Source organism: Microchirus variegatus (genome assembly GCF_963457635.1).
Source record: "Microchirus variegatus genome assembly, contig: SCAFFOLD_33, whole genome shotgun sequence".
Lineage (NCBI taxonomy): Eukaryota > Metazoa > Chordata > Actinopteri > Pleuronectiformes > Soleidae > Microchirus > Microchirus variegatus.
Window position 1 is genome coordinate 555,930 of NW_028154656.1, and position 9,420 is coordinate 565,349.

Below are 9,420 nucleotides of genomic sequence, written 5' to 3' on the forward strand. Positions count from 1 at the left end.
ATGGATCGCTTTCCTGATTTTCAGAAATTCTTTAAAAATATTCTTCAAGAGATATGCAAATATATTCAACGGATTCTTGTTCAGGGCATGCTTGACTATGACTGTGTACAATTTCAAGACATTCCAAGATACTTTTGGGGTCTTTTTTGAATAAAAAGTTAAGTCACTGCCTAAGTGCACAGACTTTCCTCATTTTCAAAAATTCATTAAAAATATTCCTTAAGAGATATGCAAATATTTTCAATTGATTCTTGTTTTGGGCGTCGTTGACTATGACTGAGTACAATTTCAAGACATTCCAACATACTTGGAATGTCCAAGTGCATGGATCGCTTTTCGGATTTTCAAAAATTCATTAAAAATATTCTTCAAGAGATATGCAAATATATTCAACGGTTTCTTGTTCAGGGCATGCTTGACTATGACTGTGTACAATTTCAAGACATTCCAAGATACTATTGGGGTCTTTTTTGACAAAAAAGTTAAGTCACTGCCTAAGTGCATGGATCGCTTTCATGATTTTCAAAAATTCATTAAAAATATTCCTTAAGCGATATGCAAATATTTTCAACGGATTCTTGTTCAGGGCGTCGTTGACTATGACCGAGTACAATTTCAAGACATTCCAACATACTTTGAATGTCCAAGTACATGGATCGCTTTCCTGATTTTCAAAAGTTCATTAAAAATATTCTTCAAGAGATATGCAAATATATTCAACGGATTCTTGTTCAGGGCATGCTTGACTATGACTGTGTACAATTTCAAGACATTCCAAGATACTTTTGGGGTCTTTTTTGACGAAAAAGTTAAGTCACTGCCTAAGTGCATGGATCGCTTTCCTGATTTTCAGAAATTCTTTAAAAATATTCCTTAAACGATATGCAAATATTTTCAACGGATTCTTGTTCAGGGCGTCGTTGACTATGACTGAGTACAATTTCAAGACATTCCAACATACTTGGAATGTCCAAGTGCATGGATCGCTTTTCGGATTTTCAAAAATTCATTAAAAATATTCTTCAAGAGATATGCAAATATATTCAACGGTTTCTTGTTCAGGGCATGCTTGACTATGACTGTGTACAATTTCAAGACATTCCAAGATACTTTTGGGGTCTTTTTTGACAAAAAAGTTAAGTCACTGCCTAAGTGCATGGATCGCTTTCCTGATTTTCAAAAATTCATTAAAAATATTCCTTAAGCGATATGCAAATATTTTCAACGGATTCTTGTTCAGGGCGTCGTTGACTATGACCGAGTACAATTTCAAGACATTCCAACATACTTTGAATGTCCAAGTACATGGATCGCTTTCCTGATTTTCAAAAGTTCATTAAAAATATTCTTCAAGAGATATGCAAATATATTCAACGGATTCTTGTTCAGGGCATGCTTGACTATGACTGTGTACAATTTCAAGACATTCCAAGATACTTTTGGGGTCTTTTTTGAATAAAAAGTTAAGTCACTGCCTAAGTGCATGGATCGCTTTCCTGATTTTCAAAAATTCATTAAAAATATTCCTTAAGCGATATGCAAATATTTTCAACGGATTCTTGTTCAGGGCGTCGTTGACTATGACTGAGTACAATTTCAAAACATTCCAACATACTTGGAATGTCCAAGTGCATGGATCGCTTTCCTGATTTTCAAAAGTTCATTAAAAATATTCTTCAAGAGATATGCAAATATATTCAACGGATTCTTGTTCAGGGCATGCTTGACTATGACTGTGTACAATTTCAAGACATTACAAGATACTTTTGGGGTCTTTTTTGAATAAAAAGTTAAGTCACTGCCTAAGTGCACAGACTTTCCTCATTTTCAAAAATTCATTAAAAATATTCCTTAAGAGATATGCAAATATTTTCAATTGATTCTTGTTCAGGGCGTCGTTGACTATGACTGAGTACAATTTCAAGACATTCCAACATACTTGGAATGTCCAAGTGCATGGATCGCTTTTCGGATTTTCAAAAATTCATTAAAAATATTCTTCAAGAGATATGCAAATATATTCAACGGATTCTTGTTCAGGGCATGCTTGACTATGACTGTGTACAATTTCAAGACATTCCAAGATACTTTTGGGGTCTTTTTTGAATAAAAAGTTGAGTCACTGCCTAAGTGCATGGATCGCTTTCCTGATTTTCAAAAATTCATTAAAAATATTCCTTAAGCGATATGCAAATATTTTCAACGGATTCTTGTTCAGGGCGTCGTTGACTATGACTGAGTACAATTTCAAAACATTCCAACATACTTGGAATGTCCAAGTGCATGGATCGCTTTCCTGATTTTCAAAAGTTCATTAAAAATATTCTTCAAGAGATATGCAAATATATTCAACGGATTCTTGTTCAGGGCATGCTTGACTATGACTGTGTACAATTTCAAGACATTCCAAGATACTTTTGGGGTCTTTTTTGAATAAAAAGTTGAGTCACTGCCTAAGTGCATGGATCGCTTTCCTGATTTTCAAAAATTCATTAAAAATATTCCTTAAGCGATATGCAAATATTTTCAACGGATTCTTGTTCAGGGCGTCGTTGACTATGACTGAGTACAATTTCAAAACATTCCAACATACTTGGAATGTCCAAGTGCATGGATCGCTTTCCTGATTTTCAAAAGTTCATTAAAAATATTCTTCAAGAGATATGCAAATATATTCAACGGATTCTTGTTCAGGGCATGCTTGACTATGACTGTGTACAATTTCAAGACATTCCAAGATACTTTTGGGGTCTTTTTTGAATAAAAAGTTAAGTCACTGCCTAAGTGCACAGACTTTCCTCATTTTCAAAAATTCATTAAAAATATTCCTTAAGAGATATGCAAATATTTTCAATGGATTCTTGTTCAGGGCGTTGTTGACTATGACTGAGTACAATTTCAAGACATTCCAACATACTTGGAATGTCCAAGTGCATGGATCGCTTTCCGGATTTTCAAAAATTCATTAAAAATATTCTTCAAGAGATATGCAAATATATTCAACGGATTCTTGTTCAGGGCATGCTTGACTATGACTGTGTACAATTTCAAGACATTCCAAGATACTTTTGGGGTCTTTTTTGACGAAAAAGTTAAGTCACTGCCTAAGTGCATGGATCGCTTTCCTGATTTTCAGAAATTCTTTAAAAATATTCCTTAAACGATATGCAAATATTTTCAACGGATTCTTGTTCAGGGCGTCGTTGACTATGACTGAGTACAATTTCAAGACATTCCAACATACTTGGAATGTCCAAGTGCATGGATCGCTTTCCTGATTTTCAAAAGTTCATTAAAAATATTCTTCAAGAGATATGCAAATATATTCAACGGATTCTTGTTCAGGGCATGCTTGACTATGACTGTGTACAATTTCAAGACATTCCAAGATACTTTTGGGGTCTTTTTTGAATAAAAAGTTAAGTCACTGCCTAAGTGCACAGACTTTCCTCATTTTCAAAAATTCATTAAAAATATTCCTTAAGAGATATGCAAATATTTTCAATGGATTCTTGTTCAGGGCGTTGTTGACTATAACTGAGTACAATTTCAAGACATTCCAACATACTTGGAATGTCCAAGTGCATGGATCGCTTTCCGGATTTTCAAAAATTCATTAAAAATATTCTTCAAGAGATATGCAAATATATTCAACGGATTCTTGTTCAGGGCATGCCTGACTATGACTGTGTACAATTTCAAGACATTCCAAGATACTTTTGGGGTCTTTTTTGACAAAAAAGTTAAGTCACTGCCTAAGTGCATGGATCGCTTTCCTGATTTTCAAAAATTCATTAAAAATATTCCTTAAGCGATATGCAAATATTTTCAACGGATTCTTGTTCAGGGCATTGTTGACTATGACTGAGTACAATTTCAAGACATTCCAACATACTTGGAATGTCCAAGTGCATGGATCGCTTTCCGGATTTTCAAAAATTCATTAAAAATATTCTTCAAGAGATATGCAAATATATTCAACGGATTCTTGTTCAGGGCATGCTTGACTATGACTGTGTACAATTTCAAGACATTCCAAGATACTTTTGGGGTCTTTTTTGAAGAAAAAGTTAAGTCACTGCCTAAGTGCATGGATCGCTTTCCTGATTTTCAGAAATTCTTTAAAAATATTCCTTAAACGATATGCAAATATTTTCAACGGATTCTTGTTCAGGGCGTCGTTGACTATGACTGAGTACAATTTCAAGACATTCCAACATACTTTGAATGTCCAAGTGCATGGATCGCTTTCCTGATTTTCAAAAGTTCATTAAAAATATTCTTCAAGAGATATGCAAATATATTCAACGGATTCTTGTTCAGGGCATGCTTGACTATGACTGTGTACAATTTCAAGACATTCCAAGATACTTTTGGGGTCTTTTTTGACGAAAAAGTTAAGTCACTGCCTAAGTGCATGGATCGCTTTCCTGATTTTCAGAAATTCTTTAAAAATATTCTTCAAGAGATATGCAAATATATTCAACGGATTCTTGTTCAGGGCATGCTTGACTATGACTGTGTACAATTTCAAGACATTCCAAGATACTTTTGGGGTCTTTTTTGAATAAAAAGTTAAGTCACTGCCTAAGTGCACAGACTTTCCTCATTTTCAAAAATTCATTAAAAATATTCCTTAAGAGATATGCAAATATTTTCAATTGATTCTTGTTTTGGGCGTCGTTGACTATGACTGAGTACAAATTCAAGACATTCCAACATACTTGGAATGTCCAAGTGCATGGATCGCTTTTCGGATTTTCAAAAATTCATTAAAAATATTCTTCAAGAGATATGCAAATATATTCAACGGTTTCTTGTTCAGGGCATGCTTGACTATGACTGTGTACAATTTCAAGACATTCCAAGATACTTTTGGGGTCTTTTTTGACAAAAAAGTTAAGTCACTGCCTAAGTGCATGGATCGCTTTCCTGATTTTCAAAAATTCATTAAAAATATTCCTTAAGCGATATGCAAATATTTTCAACGGATTCTTGTTCAGGGCGTCGTTGACTATGACCGAGTACAATTTCAAGACATTCCAACATACTTTGAATGTCCAAGTACATGGATCGCTTTCCTGATTTTCAAAAGTTCATTAAAAATATTCTTCAAGAGATATGCAAATATATTCAACGGATTCTTGTTCAGGGCATGCTTGACTATGACTGTGTACAATTTCAAGACATTCCAAGATACTTTTGGGGTCTTTTTTGAATAAAAAGTTAAGTCACTGCCTAAGTGCATGGATCGCTTTCCTGATTTTCAAAAATTCATTAAAAATATTCCTTAAGCGATATGCAAATATTTTCAACGGATTCTTGTTCAGGGCGTCGTTGACTATGACTGAGTACAATTTCAAAACATTCCAACATACTTGGAATGTCCAAGTGCATGGATCGCTTTCCTGATTTTCAAAAGTTCATTAAAAATATTCTTCAAGAGATATGCAAATATATTCAACGGATTCTTGTTCAGGGCATGCTTGACTATGACTGTGTACAATTTCAAGACATTCCAAGATACTTTTGGGGTCTTTTTTGACAAAAAAGTTAAGTCACTGCCTAAGTGCATGGATCGCTTTCCTGATTTTCAAAAATTCATTAAAAATATTCCTTAAGAGATATGCAAATATTTTCAATGGATTCTTGTTCAGGGCGTCGTTGACTATGACCGAGTACAATTTCAAGACATTCCAACATACTTGGAATGTCCAAGTGCATGGATCGCTTTCCGGATTTTCAAAAGTTCATTAAAAATATTCTTCAAGAGATATGCAAATATATTCAACGGATTCTTGTTCAGGGCATGCTTGACTATGACTGTGTACAATTTCAAGACATTCCAAGATACTTTTGGGGTCTTTTTTGAATAAAAAGTTAAGTCACTGCCTAAGTGCACAGACTTTCCTCATTTTCAAAAATTCATTAAAAATATTCCTTAAGAGATATGCAAATATTTTCAATGGATTCTTGTTCAGGGCGTTGTTGACTATGACTGAGTACAATTTCAAGACATTCCAACATACTTGGAATGTCCAAGTGCATGGATCGCTTTCCGGATTTTCAAAAATTCATTAAAAATATTCTTCAAGAGATATGCAAATATATTCAACGGATTCTTGTTCAGGGCATGCTTGACTATGACTGTGTACAATTTCAAGACATTCCAAGATACTTTTGGGGTCTTTTTTGACGAAAAAGTTAAGTCACTGCCTAAGTGCATGGATCGCTTTCCTGATTTTCAGAAATTCTTTAAAAATATTCCTTAAACGATATGCAAATATTTTCAACGGATTCTTGTTCAGGGCGTCGTTGACTATGACTGAGTACAATTTCAAGACATTCCAACATACTTGGAATGTCCAAGTGCATGGATCGCTTTCCTGATTTTCAAAAGTTCATTAAAAATATTCTTCAAGAGATATGCAAATATATTCAACGGATTCTTGTTCAGGGCATGCTTGACTATGACTGTGTACAATTTCAAGACATTCCAAGATACTTTTGGGGTCTTTTTTGACAAAAAAGTTAAGTCACTGCCTAAGTGCATGGATCGCTTTCCTGATTTTCAAAAATTCATTAAAAATATTCCTTAAGCGATATGCAAATATTTTCAACGGATTCTTGTTCAGGGCGTCGTTGACTATGACCGAGTACAATTTCAAGACATTCCAACATACTTTGAATGTCCAAGTACATGGATCGCTTTCCTGATTTTCAAAAGTTCATTAAAAATATTCTTCAAGAGATATGCAAATATATTCAACGGATTCTTGTTCAGGGCATGCTTGACTATGACTGTGTACAATTTCAAGACATTCCAAGATACTTTTGGGGTCTTTTTTGACGAAAAAGTTAAGTCACTGCCTAAGTGCATGGATCGCTTTCCTGATTTTCAGAAATTCTTTAAAAATATTCCTTAAACGATATGCAAATATTTTCAACGGATTCTTGTTCAGGGCGTCGTTGACTATGACTGAGTACAATTTCAAGACATTCCAACATACTTGGAATGTCCAAGTGCATGGATCGCTTTTCGGATTTTCAAAAATTCATTAAAAATATTCTTCAAGAGATATGCAAATATATTCAACGGTTTCTTGTTCAGGGCATGCTTGACTATGACTGTGTACAATTTCAAGACATTCCAAGATACTTTTGGGGTCTTTTTTGACAAAAAAGTTAAGTCACTGCCTAAGTGCATGGATCGCTTTCCTGATTTTCAAAAATTCATTAAAAATATTCCTTAAGCGATATGCAAATATTTTCAACGGATTCTTGTTCAGGGCGTTGTTGACTATGACTGAGTACAATTTCAAGACATTCCAACATACTTGGAATGTCCAAGTGCATGGATCGCTTTCCGGATTTTCAAAAATTCATTAAAAATATTCTTCAAGAGATATGCAAATATATTCAACGGATTCTTGTTCAGGGCATGCTTGACTATGACTGTGTACAATTTCAAGACATTCCAAGATACTTTTGGGGTCTTTTTTGACGAAAAAGTTAAGTCACTGCCTAAGTGCATGGATCGCTTTCCTGATTTTCAGAAATTCTTTAAAAATATTCCTTAAACGATATGCAAATATTTTCAACGGATTCTTGTTCAGGGCGTCGTTGACTATGACTGAGTACAATTTCAAGACATTCCAACATACTTGGAATGTCCAAGTGCATGGATCGCTTTCCTGATTTTCAAAAGTTCATTAAAAATATTCTTCAAGAGATATGCAAATATATTCAACGGATTCTTGTTCAGGGCATGCTTGACTATGACTGTGTACAATTTCAAGACATTCCAAGATACTTTTGGGGTCTTTTTTGACAAAAAAGTTAAGTCACTGCCTAAGTGCATGGATCGTTTTCCTGATTTTCAAAAATTCATTAAAAATATTCCTTAAGCGATATGCAAATATTTTCAACGGATTCTTGTTCAGGGCGTCGTTGACTATGACCGAGTACAATTTCAAGACATTCCAACATACTTTGAATGTCCAAGTACATGGATCGCTTTCCTGATTTTCAAAAGTTCATTAAAAATATTCTTCAAGAGATATGCAAATATATTCAACGGATTCTTGTTCAGGGCATGCTTGACTATGACTGTGTACAATTTCAAGACATTCCAAGATACTTTTGGGGTCTTTTTTGACGAAAAAGTTAAGTCACTGCCTAAGTGCATGGATCGCTTTCCTGATTTTCAGAAATTCTTTAAAAATATTCCTTAAACGATATGCAAATATTTTCAACGGATTCTTGTTCAGGGCGTCGTTGACTATGACTGAGTACAATTTCAAGACATTCCAACATACTTGGAATGTCCAAGTGCATGGATCGCTTTTCGGATTTTCAAAAATTCATTAAAAATATTCTTCAAGAGATATGCAAATATATTCAACGGTTTCTTGTTCAGGGCATGCTTGACTATGACTGTGTACAATTTCAAGACATTCCAAGATACTTTTGGGGTCTTTTTTGACAAAAAAGTTAAGTCACTGCCTAAGTGCATGGATCGCTTTCCTGATTTTCAAAAATTCATTAAAAATATTCCTTAAGCGATATGCAAATATTTTCAACGGATTCTTGTTCAGGGCGTCGTTGACTATGACCGAGTACAATTTCAAGACATTCCAACATACTTTGAATGTCCAAGTACATGGATCGCTTTCCTGATTTTCAAAAGTTCATTAAAAATATTCTTCAAGAGATATGCAAATATATTCAACGGATTCTTGTTCAGGGCATGCTTGACTATGACTGTGTACAATTTCAAGACATTCCGAGATACTTTTTGGGTCTTTTTTGAATAAAAAGTTAAGTCACTGCCTAAGTGCATGGATCGCTTTCCTGATTTTCAAAAATTCATTAAAAATATTCCTTAAGCGATATGCAAATATTTTCAACGGATTCTTGTTCAGGGCGTCGTTGACTATGACTGAGTACAATTTCAAAACATTCCAACATACTTGGAATGTCCAAGTGCATGGATCGCTTTCCTGATTTTCAAAAGTTCATTAAAAATATTCTTCAAGAGATATGCAAATATATTCAACGGATTCTTGTTCAGGGCATGCTTGACTATGACTGTGTACAATTTCAAGACATTACAAGATACTTTTGGGGTCTTTTTTGAATAAAAAGTTAAGTCACTGCCTAAGTGCACAGACTTTCCTCATTTTCAAAAATTCATTAAAAATATTCCTTAAGAGATATGCAAATATTTTCAATTGATTCTTGTTCAGGGCGTCGTTGACTATGACTGAGTACAATTTCAAGACATTCCAACATACTTGGAATGTCCAAGTGCATGGATCGCTTTTCGGATTTTCAAAAATTCATTAAAAATATTCTTCAAGAGATATGCAAATATATTCAACGGATTCTTGTTCAGGGCATGCTTGACTATGACTGTGT